The 13957-nt window shown below is 42.4% G+C and overlaps 1 long non-coding RNA gene and 1 pseudogene across 1 annotated transcript; one reads left to right on the top strand and one right to left on the bottom strand.

Moving 5' to 3' along the window:
- The first annotated feature begins 6735 nt into the window (after window positions 1-6735).
- LOC146694236 (uncharacterized) lies at window positions 6736-13380 on the top strand (annotated as a pseudogene).
- Window positions 13381-13522: 142 nt separating this feature from the next.
- LOC146694235 (uncharacterized) lies at window positions 13523-13950 on the bottom strand. Its single transcript, XR_014914869.1, has 3 exons — window positions 13906-13950; window positions 13685-13828; window positions 13523-13607 (listed from the first exon to the last, which is right to left on the bottom strand). It is a non-coding gene; the product is annotated as an uncharacterized LOC146694235 (long non-coding RNA).
- Between the last annotated feature and the right edge of the window lie 7 nt (window positions 13951-13957).

The following is a 13957-nucleotide window of genomic DNA, read 5'->3' as shown; positions in this document are numbered from 1 at the left end:
CAGGGAAAGAAAGAGAGCTAACTTCACTCAGAGAGAGAGAAAGGATAAGAAAGAAAAAGAGAAGTTAGATTTAAAAATAAGAACTGCTCAGTGGTATTTGATAAACTGGAAATTTGAAGCATCCATGCAAGTTCTCATGTTTTTAAATCAGTTATTTGGTCTGTGTCACGGCCAGGTGGCCAGATTGCAGTGTGGACCCAAGTGCAAGACACAATAATGGAGGCAAAATAGGATTTTACACATTTTTTTCTTTACAATGACATGAATCAGTGAGCATAGGAACTGCCATGGGGAGTGTCTGTGCGTAATGGCAAGCCTCAGAGGACAAAGGCACTGAAACAGAGGAGAGGGATATTACTGACCTGAGCAATTTGGAACAAGGGAGAGCACTACTGGTGTGGACTGTGGCTTACTTGGGTTTGCACACGATTGAGTTAAGAGAAAGGGATTCTTTCCAAATGAATGTCCGGGCAAAGGCAATATCCAACCTAAGTTCCATTTTGTTAGCGGAGCCATTGGATAGGAGGACAGGCAGGCAAAGTTGGTGAGTAGTTGCAAATCCTGAGAAGTGTGGTGCAAGACTGGAAGAAAACCTTAGTTAGAGATCACCGTCCAGAGGTGAACAAGGAAGGTAAGTGTGGTATGGAAATATGGCAAGACTGCATGAAACGAGAGGAGAACAAGGTAAATATAACCCAAAAACAAGGAATTACTGTGAGGCCTGCTACCACCATAAGGTACCTGACAAAATGGCAAAGAACTGGTGGGGATGCTGATCTTAAATACACCTGCTGATTATCGGTGACGAGGAACAGATGGTCGAGGCAAGTGTGGTCTCCAAAGCTCCACCCCAGAGGGGCGAACACCGTAGGTCCAGGCCAGAGTGGAAATTCTTAAACACGCACTCAGATCTGTATATGTGACATTATGTTTTTTCATATTGTGCAAACTTCTTGTAACTCAAACTGAGGTAGACTGACTGCTATTTAAAGGCTGGATGAAAATACTAAATAAAAGGATAAACTGGTTAGTTTGTTGTACCTTGATGGGTTTAAAGTAAAGAACAGTGTGTGACTGGCACACAGTGGCTGTGGTTTCATGGTGGGAGTTAGGTTACATCAAGTGTAGCAAAGATTCTAATGATTTTTAGCTGAAGATGCTTAGATTCCACCTTCATACCAGCTTTGTACCATCTAGACAAAAGACAGCATAAACCAGAGGTGTCCAACACCGGCCTCAAGGGCTGGTGTCCTGCAGGTTTTAGATGTGTCCGTGATCCAACACAGCTGATTTAAATGGCTAAATGACCTCCTCAACATGTCTTGAAAAGTCTAAAGTTTGTATCCCCATCACTGATATAATTTATCATTATGTTAATATAGCACAAGGTTCACTTATCTTTGCACAGAAATAGAAACCTACTCCAAAAAGCTAATTTTTACTTTCTTACTTTCAGTACATTTAACTGCCTGTGGTTTTTTACTTTTACTTAAGAAGTTGAATCAGTACTTCAGCTTTTACTGGAGTATTTTTAATAGAACTATTTGTACTCAGAATGGGAGCACACACCGCCCCCACCTTCATTCTGAATGTAGGTATCCCACAGGGGTGTGTCCTCAGTCCCCTCTTATACTCACTTTTCACCCATGACTGTTCTCCAATCCACACCAGTATCATCATTATAAAATTTGCTGTTGACACCACCATCATATGACTGATCGACAACAACAATGAATCAGCCTAAAGAGAAGAGGTTCAGCATCTGAAGCAATGGTCTAAAAACAACAACCTGTATCTGGACACAGCCAAGACCAAGGAGATGGTAATCAACTTCAGAAGAACAAAGCAATCTGAGCACTCTACCCTCTACATTGGTGGGGAGGAGGTAGAAAGCTTTAAGTTCCTCGGAGTCCACATCTCGGCCGACCTTACCTGGTCCACAAACATTTCCCACCAGGTAGGGAAAGCACAACAAAGGCTGTACTTTCTCAGGAAACTGCCTCAGGCCCAGTTACCCCAGAGACTGCTAGTAAACTTCTACTGCTCCACCATCGAGAGCCTTCTGACCTACTGCTGCACACTCTGGTTCAACCGCTGCACCGCGGAGGACAAGAGCAAACTGCAGCGGGTGGTGAGGGCAGCAGAGCGGGCAATTGGCACCTCACTAATCAGGGTTCATATGCCTTTTCAAGCTTTTCCAGCACCCCCCCCCCCCCCCCGCCTAAAAAAAAAGAATGCATGTTTCAATTCGCATCACCTCAGTAAGAATGTGAAAATTAAATCATCCTAGGTAAACTTAAACACATTTGTTCCCCTTTTGTTAAGACATAGAAAAACGCACCACATAAAAATACTGCAAAAGGAAACGATCGCCTTATATACATAGTGTATTAACTCAAAATACACACAATAAATCAACTTGTCAGAGATATTCTTCACCTGTTGAAAAAAAACCAAAAAAGAAATAAATAAGTCTTCTCATCAGATATTGATGCTTCTTTCCTGTGTGACAAGAAATTGGAGACAGATGTTTGTTTGTTTGTTTTTTAAGTTAATTCCCAATAAAACTGTTTTATTGCTAACTACATTGCTGTCTGTATTATTGCCGAAGTCCTAAATGATCACCTTTAAAGTGTTTGTGCTAATAACATCATGTACAATCAGCCAGGCATGGAGAACAGCACTGACTGGGAGAGGCTTTGAACCGATTGATTGATTGATTGATTGAATCTTTATTTTGAACATGTTGAAAAAGTACAACAAAATAGAATTAAAAGAGACAAATGAACAAAGCAAAACAAAAGGAAAACTAGCAACCACAACTCCAAATAACGTTCATGTTCAAAAAGGAGCAGGAAGAAGCATAAGCTTATTTAATCCCACCCCTTTTCCACTATCTAGTATCAATAGACTACAGAAATACCTCCTTGCAATTACATTATATGTTATGTGTAATTTTTTTTAATTTTTATATTTAATATACATATATGTTTCTATCTATCCATACATACGTATATACACACATACGCAAATATACACATTTTCAATAACCCCATTAACACCTCAAGGATACACAACCTACAAATATATATATATATACCCATACCAATATACCCGTGCACGCACACACACATGAAAATATTAGACAAGAACACCCTCACATAGTTCAATTCAACAGACTTTAAGAATGCAAAAGCATCTACTTAAAATCTATTGAATTTATCACCTGTGATACCATTATGTACAATTCTAATGTATTTTATTCATCTCCCTTAAATAAACAGGCAGCCTTAAAGTATGAAATATTCATATACAAATACACATATAAATGTGTCTACTGTCTCAGTGGCTGATAGTGCCCCACAGGCCTCAGTGTGAGCTTGAAGCCATTTATAATTGTGGCGGGGCGTGGCTTGTGGTGCCGTGCAGGGAGGGCAGACGCACCTGCATGGCATCCGCAATCATGCCCCGCCTACTTAAATACTGTAGTGGGTCCTGCGTGTGGTACGTTGAGCTGGCAGCGGGAGAGCTGCAGCGCTGTGTGTATTGTGGACAGCAACCGTCAAGTATTAATAAAGAATGATTAAAATGCCACTGGGTCTGCGTGGTCATTTACTCTGGTGCCGAAACCCGGGAAGGGAGGCACGGCAGACCCAGGACTGGGCCAGCAGAGGGAGGAGCTGGTGCAAATGGTGGCCAAGCTGGCGGCCCCCAGGTTGCGACCAGCCAGGGACCAGCCTGCCGCTGCACCCATCCCCACTCCACGGGTGGGAGTGGCTTGTGCCCGGGAGGGGCCTGCACCCATTCCTGCTCCCCGGAGGAGGGATGTGGAGCAACTGCTGGGCCCACCACCAGCTCACCCACCTGCCCAGCCCGAGCCGGAGGTCAGCGCGGGGAGAGTGCGCGTGCCGGTGTTCGAGGAGGCGCGCGAAGGTCTGCGCGTGCCGGTGGTCGAGGAGGTGCGCGAGGGTCCGCACCAGCCCGGTGAGGAGGAGGATGAGAAGGTGGAAGAGCTGCTCGAGCCGGGAGTGGCGGCGGAGGAGGTGCCGCGTGAGGGGCTGCTTCAGCCGGGAGCGGCGGCGGCGGAGCAGTCCGAGGTCCCCGTGCCAAGGGAGCCTGCTCGGCTGGAGGGCTAGCTGTGTGACGGCCCCGCCAAGTCTGAGGGCAGCGTGCTCGCCAGACCGGCCTCATCTCCACCAGAGGCCAGCGCACCAATTGATCTTAGGTCGGCCCAGTCACCTGTGAGCCGTGACCACCTGCCACGCGACTGACCTCCGGACCAGCTTTGCCAGCGCCGCTGGAGCGGGCGACCACCTGAACTCACACCCCCCTGTCGCTGGACCTGGAGCTGGGGATGCCAACGGTCTCTCTCCCGCTCGCGGGGGGAGGGGAGTAGGTTTGGCCGGATGGCTCCCCGGCCTCAGTCGGGCGATGGGGGTATGTGGCGGGGCGTGGCTTGCGGTGCCGTGCAGTGACGGCAGACGCACCTGCATGGCATCCGCAATCATGCCCCGCCTACTTAAATACTGTAGTGGGTCCTGTGTGTGGTTGTTGTGGTTGGTACATTGAGCTGGCAGCGGGAGAGCTGCAGCTCTGTGTGTATTGTGGACAGCAACCGTCAAGTATTAATAAAGAATGATTAAAATGCCACTGGGTCTGCCGTGGTCGTTTACAATAATGTTTAAGTAGTTTAATGTGTAGGTGCTGAGGATAAACACATTTTGAATGAAAGCCGGGGAACTTTGGTAGCACAGAAACAAGTGGCTATTCTTTGTGACCATATGGATCGGTCCCTCATATTACCACTATTTCACCCAAAGGCACCAAGTTAACACTTTAAAAAAGTGCAACAATACACACAAATATAAACAGTATTTGGTGACAACTTTGCTTTCAGCCTCTAACCCTCTGGGGTCCAGGGTATAATTGGCCGTTTTTGACTACTTTTGATTTGGCCTCTATATTTCACCTTTAAAAACTGTTTATCTTGCCAATCTCTTATTTTCTCATTTGGACATACTTTACATACATACACAATTTATCTAAATTCAGACAAAATTCCGAGTAGAAAAGTGATATTTTTGACTGTAAAAACCACAAACATGTTTACCGAATCATTTTCATAACTTGAAATGCAAATAGAAATTGTACATTTTAAAAAAATATGCACAAGTTTTGCAACAACAAAGTTATATGGTACTATTTACCTAAAAATGCAGCCAAGGCTCAGATGTTTTTTATATAACCATTTCAAACTATTTACAGAACAATCAGGTGTGCTGCATCAAATAAGAAGGCACACAAATTATTTATGCAACTCCAAAAAATAGTTTGTGTCCACTATAACACAGATGAGAACAGCGCAGGGATAAATCCTGCAGGTCTGACAGCAGGTGTGTCACTCCTGTTTTCCATGTGAGGACAGCGTTTACACTGCAATTTGCCTTTGGTGGCTTTTTTGCAGCAACTGTGACATTCACTAGTAGAACTGACACACAAAACAAAACAACGACTACACTACACACTAACTACACTAGAAAACACACTAACTTGAGACTCCAAACACGGTAAACTTCACAAATCTCTCACGTACCAAAACTCTCTCTCTTTCGCTCACTCACTTTCTATCGCTGGTCACTCCTAAAACTTCCCTCTCTTCCCAAACAACCAAATGCCACATGTTGCCATATCATTTTTTGATTGGTCGACATGGTACATTTTTCAACCAATAGGGAAGGAGTGTTTTTTCTTTTTCGTTTTTCACTCACAAGCAAAGCGTGTTTGCTAGCGCTCTCCCTAGAAAACGCAGTTTTTACCGTTTCTTCCCAGAGTAAATGCCACTGTTTTATTAAAAAAAAAACATCAGTTTTACGTGGCCTATCAACACAATTTAAAACCTGGTATATAGTTTGAAGTCCGCACGTTCCACCCAAGTTGAAATGGAGACTCTGGGTCCATCGACCCCAGAGGGTTAATCAGAAAGCCTTAAGTTGGCTAGTTATGTATCGGGCTAATGTTTAAAGCTTTCACTTGAGTAAATTAACTCATATTACTGCTAAGGAATGTTAGCTAAGTTCACAGCATATTCCATAATAGCGCTGCCATACTGCATCACACTCAGTGGATTTCAATCATTTCTCCAGCGAGTTTAATAGCTAGCAAAATAATAATCATAATTTTGAAAAAATAGCATGTGTAACGTACACGTACTGGAAAATTATTTATTAGGACTCACCTAGCATATGACTAGAGAGCGCAAACTCCGCCATTGTCGTTTTCCATCAAACACTCATTAAAACGGCAACCTACAGGTATGTTAGTGCACTCATCACCGACTGTCCAAGGGAGGGGTGGGGTCACATGTTGAAACAGACAGAGGCGCAAGGCACCCCAGGCGGGGAAATTTTGCTTGTACATTTTGGGACTCATTTTATTTCTCTATCTGATAAGAAAACTATTCAATCAGATAGTTATTTGTGTTGAATGAAATACAGTTACACTTTCAAGCAGTTTTAAGCACCACATCTGAAATTCAAGCACTTCAAACCTTGAAAAGACAACATTAAAATTCAAGCATTTTTAAGGATTTCAAGCACCCGTACGAACCCTGACTAATCCCCCTCAGAGACATTTATACTGGCAGACCCGTGACCCGTACCCCCCCCCCCCCCCCCCGGTAAACGCTACAGGTCTATCGAGATGAAGACAAACAGACTCAATAGAAGTCTGTCAAACATGCCCTACCTCCACCCTGATTGGAGGTGTGCCATGGGCATTACACCTTATTTATAAACTGTATATCTGTGTATACTTTAATGAAACCAACATTCCTACCTCTTTAAACTGTATTTACTGTAACACTATTTAACCCCCCTCCCCCCCTCACACACACACACACTCACACACACTCAATGTGTATGTGTGTGTATGTGTGTATGTGCGTGTGTGTATGCATGGGTGTATCCGTATGTATGCAGGTGTATGTATAAGTTGTACATACATTTCTTGTGTAAATGTAAATTTGTCTGTGTTATAGTCTAAATACTTATGCTATTGTGTACTTCACACACATGGAGAGATGCTAAACTGTAACAATGACAATAAAGAGCTACTCAATTCTATTCTATTCTATTCTTCTACTTAAGTATAGAATGTCTGTAGTTTTGCAAACTCTGCCAGCCTCCTGCGGACTTCATGCTGCCACCACTATGGCGTTATTTTTGTGCCACTATTCTGAGCGCACGTAAAAAAAAATTGAGCGCACGTAAAAAAAAATTGCAGGTGCAAGTGTTGCATTTTGAGGAGAAATTTATTTTGAGCGTACAAAAGCTGAATTTGAGTGAACAAAATTCATTGCTGCGCACAAAAAACGTATTTCAGTGTTTGCGCTTATCCATATACACACACAATAGCACCCCCTCTCGCTCAGTTTTTTCATTTGCGCTTGCTCGCAATGTGTTGCTTGCGCTCACAACATTCTCTGCTTTGTATGCTCAACTCTCTGTACACTGTTATAAGTGTGCCACAAAACCAACCAATCACAGACTTGGTTTCAAAAATTCTGATTGGCTCTTACGGTCTCCAATCAGCTCGCTAGCTACTGCATTCCGGAAACACTGTCCGAAATGTAGCTAAATCCAGCTAAACTCTATTAAACCCCAATTTGCGGATAATATTTTTAATTATTTTATTTTAAAATATATTATTTTTTAAGACTATTGTTGGTGTAGTATAATGTAGTTGCATCATACAACCATGCCATCTGACTCATTTTTCCAAATTATATTTGAGTAGCTCTCTTTTATGTCGTCGAATACTGAACAGCAGCACGAAAACAGCATGTCCCGGCCACATGTAAGTAATATAAAATCATTTTGTACATTATTATTCGCTTGATAACTGACGTTAGCTAATTTGAAAACTATGCAAACTTGAAAATTGATGTACCTCATGTAGTTTGTTTTATGGGTTGTTTATTTTTGTCTGAGATACATCATTTCATTGTATTTTTCTAATTACTTGTCCATGTTCTTTGCTGCTTTTAACTAATTCACTGCCAGGGTTTTTGAGCATTTTTACTCATTTTTGAAGAGCCACAGAAAACTGTGTGTTATGATCATATAAACGCTGAACCTACCAAAATGAAGAACAGACTCTCTTCTTCCATCCAAAAAAAAAAGCTTGTTTCTACCATTTTCCATTCTTTAGTAATCAGCTGTAGAAGAGAGGTGGGTTCCACCAAAAATGCCTGTTTTGACCACAAAAAGGGAGAAAACGAGCTTTTTGTGAAAAATACATTTCAAGCAGTCTGATGTTCACTGACAAGCTGCCCGAGGTTGTATTCTAGCCCCTCCCATTGGAAACGTAATTGACGTCTATAGACGTCAATGGCAGTCAACGTAAGTTTTTCAATTGACGTCTATAGACGTCAATGGCAGTGAATGAGTTAACAGGACATACTGAGACAGCAAATGATGCATAGACTCCTCTCTAAACTGGAAGCTGCTTTAAACCAACAACCACTAAATCTGGATTATTTGGAGTTCTTGACTCGTCATGAGCTTCTGTTTGAATCTTTCTCTCAGCAAATAGGCGGTCTGTCAGAGATTACCAGTGTTGGGGAGTAACGGAATACATGTACCGCCGTTACGTATTTAAAATACAAAATATGAGTAACTGTATTCTGTTACAGTTACCGTTTAAAAAGGTGGTATTCAGAATACAGTTACTTTGTTGAAATAAATGGATTACACTGCGGTACTTTCCTGTTTCATTTTGTCGCGGGTCAGGCCTGTTTGGGTTTTGTTTGACAGCTACGTTCTGTTGTTCCAGGCGGCAGCGTTACGGTTGCCATGGTTACAGGGCGACGCTCTCTCTCTCTCTGCGACTGTGTGTTTCCTGGGTGAGAGAGCGCCTTTTCGTTGTTGTTGTTGTTGTGCTAAGCTAACAGGCAGAATGCTACAAGCATAGCTCTAAAGAATGTAGCATCATGGGCAGTGTAGTCCGTGTTGCAGGGAGAATGGACTGCCATACACGTTATGGGTCTGTAAGCGTGAGGAGGGAGAAAAAGGGGAGTGGAAAGGTACGAGTTGTCATCGAGGAAAAACGGGAGCTGGAAGCATGTAAATATTATAATAACCACTGCAGCCAAACAGAGAGCCTGACGAGTCCAGTTGTAAGTAAGCTATTAAGACTCGACTGTGCACCGTGTTCGTGTTTTCCTCCGAAAACAATAAGTTCCGTTGGAGCAGTCTTTCAACGCCTCTCTCTGTCTCTCGCAAGAAAAATTGACCCACACAACAAAGTAAAGCTATTTTTCAGCTACGAGCCGACAGGGACCCCGCCGTATTAGTCAGAGGTCCCTTTACTACAGTTCGGAGTCGCGGACGTTCAGTAATAGTAATAAATCACACAGCAATAGTACATTCACGTTGTTGTAAAAAGTATGATAATATATTAAGTAATCCAAAGTATTCAGAATACGTTACTGTCATTGAGTAACGTAACGGAATACGTTACAGAATACATTTTGGGGCATGTATTCTGTATTCTGTAATGGAATACATTTTAAAAGTAACTAGGGTTGCCAACCGTCCCTTAAAAAACGGAATCGTCCCGTATTTAGAAACAAAAGTACACGTCCCGTATTGAGCTAATAAGGGACGCACTTTGTCCCGTAATACAGTGAGAATCAAAAGTAGTCTATAAATGTTTATGGAATTAACGCTTTGTTTGAAAACATAATTCCCAGCCCCTCTCCTGCTTTGTGACCAATGAGCTGACAGCACACTTGTGACAATTCGAGTATGACAATTCAGATTACCGCTCATCTCATTGGTCGAGGAAAGGTCGCTTACGGAGAAAATACTGGAAGACAACAGATGACCACAACAAGAAGCATGGCCAACAGGGAAACAAACGCCGACACTGCGGTGCAAGTCTCGGACGACAGTACACCTAAAGCTGGGCAGACACTGTGCGATTTTTTCAGTCACGTTATTCAGCTCCTGCTCAAACTGCACGATTGACTCGCAGGGGTTAGAAGTTGGTAGGTCACGATGCAGGTCTCACACTATACCGCCCGATGCTCTGATGCGACCTGAGTGCTCACACTGTGCCTCCATAAAATGAAGGTTATAACAGAAATCGCTCTCCCTCTCTGTCTTTCACTCACACAGACACACCACCACCATCAACTTTGCTAAATTGCTAATGAAAAACATTAATCAGGCAGCTGTGATTGAGCATTTTCACGGTTGTTGTGGTCGTGATAATTTTGTGATGCCACATCGAAAAGACTCGGATGAGCTTTCCAAAGTTCTACAAGTTGTGCCTCCATCGCTTGTGTCCAGATCAGACGCCGCACAGCCGTGCTGCTCCGTCTTTTTCACCGACGTTTACGTGTTTGCACGTGAGCAGCGTGAGCGGCTGTGGTGACACCCTCACGAGCGATTGATGATCGGGAGCTGGTCGTGAGGTATTAATCGCTTCTCGTTACCCCACGTATACTACACGATGCACGATGAAGGCCAAAATCGGGCCGATCACCAAATCGGTCGCACGACTCAAAAATCGTCTCAAAATGGGCCAAAAGTCGCACAGTGTAAGCCCAGCATTAGAGCAGCAATGTTTGTTCCCCTCAGAGAAAGAAAAAAAGGGCTGCAAAAGTACAGGGAGGAATGGGAAAAGGAAAACACCTGGCTGGGAAAATGCACGATAACACCTATAAAGCGCACTGCACTGTGTGCCGGCGCACTTTTTCCATAGGCATGCTCCTAAGGATGGGCACATGAAGAACATGAGGGGCGTGAAAGCTCGGGGAACCCTTAACCAATTTCTTGTCCACCAGGCCACGGCAGAAGCAGATATGGTATGTAAACACTGGTTTGTGTTTTTTTTAAACCCTCTGGTTAAGGTTAATATGGGCATGTGCAGTGAATATCAGCGCTATGTGGCCAGAAGTGTGATAATATCATTTATTTTGTGTAATAAACAACTGCAAGGATAGATGATTACAACAAATAGATGACTAATACATAAAAGTAATACATAGATGAATGATGATGATGAGTTATGTGTAATCATGGGAACAAGTGGGTTTACAAACAGGAGCAGCTGATTAGCATTAGAAAAGCTGAAATAATACCTCAACTGAAGCCAATTGTACTAAATGCACTATATGTGCACAGTTACAAGAATATTTTTCGTTCTATTGCTTTCTATTAATTTATATAATTTTAAGTTAAGCAGGACAGAGTTCTTTTAAAGAAAGATTTACTTATATTCTCAAAAGTTAAGCATGACAGGCTTCTGTTTAAGAAAGAGACCTGTTTTACTGTGTTAATGCTGTCATTTTGAGCTAAAAAATAAATGGCTAAATGATCATTTGTTTCCCATATGGTCATATCACAAAGAATATGCATCTGCTCAAATCAAATTCAAGTCAAATGGTTAAAAAATAATTTCACACACAAAAAAAAAAAGAGCTACCACACTGGGAAGGGTGAACTGGGTTGCCACGAGGTGTCCCTTATTTATTTTTCAGGGAGTTGGCAACCCTAAAAGTAACCTTCCCAACACTGGAGATTACAGAGGCTCTACAAAACGTTCATCATCTGGTTCAGTGTTAAATTAATCAGCTCTGTGGCCATTATTGAACTGGAAACAGAAGTTGATCTGGGACCTGGCCACCCCAAAATTGTACTAGAGAGAGAAAAACTCAAGAATTTGTTGGACATTCAGCTGCCAGTCAGCTGCATTGCTAAATGTCTTGGTGTTTCAAGAAGAACAATCTACAGGAGGATGCAAGAATTTGACTTGTCTGTGAGAGGAACATACAGCACAATGAATGACCAAGACCTGGACAACATCATATCGGCTATCAAAAATCAGATGCCAAATGGTTCAAGGACATTTGGTTTCTATGGGTCTCCGTGTTCAGTGGTGGAGAATGATGGCCTCCATGCATCGAGTTGATGCTGTAGGGATCTTCAAACGGATCACAGAACTAGGCTGTGTTGTGCGAAGAAGCTACTCGGTGCGAGGCCCTCTCTCCCTGGTCCACATAGACACAAATCACAAGCTAATAAGGTAAAATACCCACTTATATAGCTCTAACACAAGTTGGGCAGAAAGATGCATGTTATACTTTAAATCTGCTTTAATCAACCTTATCTGATAGGTCTTTCAGTGTATTTATAATATTTTAAAAAGCACTTGATAGAGTAATATTAAGTAAAAGGATTACAGGATGTGTAACAAAACCAGTAATATTGTTAATTGTAAATTTTCTTGAGCAATTATTTACACTTTGTATATCGATATTTTCCATGATAACAAGCCTATCAACACATAATATGTTAAGTGCTCCAGAAAACTTAAAAAAAAAAATCATGACAAGAGAACTAAAGTATTTAGTCTCATTGAACTTATAAACATATAAAAATGTTGGTATTATTTTCAGCACACCTGACAAGTGTCCAGTTTAAGTCAGTGGCAAGTGTGCATACTGAAAAATGTATTTTCAATGTCTTACATGTTCTGCAAATCAAGCCTTAGTGAGATTGTTTTCCCTCTGAAACAGGTACAATGTTGTGATCTTTGGTGGAGTGGATGGCTACTCAAGGAAGGTAAAATTTTAACTGTTATGTAGAATATCCTGTCTTCCTTCTCTCACCCCAACCGGTCGCAGCAGATGGCCGCCCCTCCCTGAGCCTGGTTCTGCCGGAGGTTTCTTCCTGTTAAAAGGGAGTTTTTCCTTCCCACTGTCGCCAAAGTGCTTGCTCATAGGGGTCATATGATTGTTGGGTTTTTCTCTGTATCTATGAAGCGCCTTGAGGCGACTTTTGTTGTGATTTGGCGCTATATAAATAAAATTGAATTGAATTGAATATTTGGTAGTTTTGAAATGAGAGCTTTATTAGGTTATTTTTTATGAACATCAATTATTCAGCAAGCCAACATAGTGGACGATTAGCAATTTATTTTTTAAATTTATAATCAGTTCTTTACAAAAAAAGGTGATAAGTACTACCAATATTGATGTATAGACTACTCAAGCTTTGAATTATGGTTATGAACATAGAACCGTACCATATTCCTTGAACACTTATTATGAAACTGCATTATTAACTGAAAAACTATACATCATCTGAAACCAGATCTTTAATTTTCCATTTGTTTTTACTGCAGGTCCTGTACTTGGATGCAGCAACTAACAACAGGGCAAAAACTGCATTGATTTGAAGCATGAAATACCTGAAATCCAAATTCAAATGTATTTACAGAGTAGAACGACTTTGGCGTGATGTCTGGATTGCAGTCACTAGCAAGTACCATGATATTCTTCACTCACTCGAGGAGGATAGTAGTATCCTATAGTATTGTGTATATGTATATATACACAATACTATAGGTGTCATGAACCGAAGTTCAGCGCACAAGCTGGACCTAGAAGCAGAGCCAACACACACAGGAGTACGAGAAAATAAACTTTATTTTAACTGAAGGTGTCCCGGGAGGGTAGAAGGAAAACGCGTGAAACTAGAGAAACCAAGGGACCGGGAGATGAGTCGCGCAGGAACGCCGAAAACGGGACTGTGAGAAGGCTGCAACAGAAAAAGGAAAAGCATTATTGGGGCGCGGGGAAATAGCAGCATACGTGGGGGAAGAGTATGAGTCTTACGGTGACAGCGGGGCCGTGGGAGCCGGAGGGAGGGTCCGCGGGGGAGCTCCAGGAAAGTCGAGGTGGCGAGTACTGAAGGCGATCCAAATTCCAGACGGGCAGGAGGACAGGCAGGTGGCTCAAAAAAACACGCCGAGTTGTTATCTGAGTGCACAGGACAGAATTAGCGCTAGTTCAGACAGATGAGTTTTCACAATCGCTTTCCCGCAGGTGTACGTTACCGCTGTGAGACGACTACGGACTGGCGTGGAGCAGCAGGCTGGGCTGGATCAA

This window comes from Copadichromis virginalis, linkage group LG14 (assembly GCF_057382275.1).
Source record: "Copadichromis virginalis isolate Kocher_CV1m ecotype Utaka linkage group LG14, C_Virginalis_male_GT1.1, whole genome shotgun sequence".
Taxonomy (NCBI): Eukaryota; Metazoa; Chordata; class Actinopteri; order Cichliformes; family Cichlidae; genus Copadichromis; species Copadichromis virginalis.
This window is presented reverse-complemented; position numbering and strand designations above follow the sequence as displayed.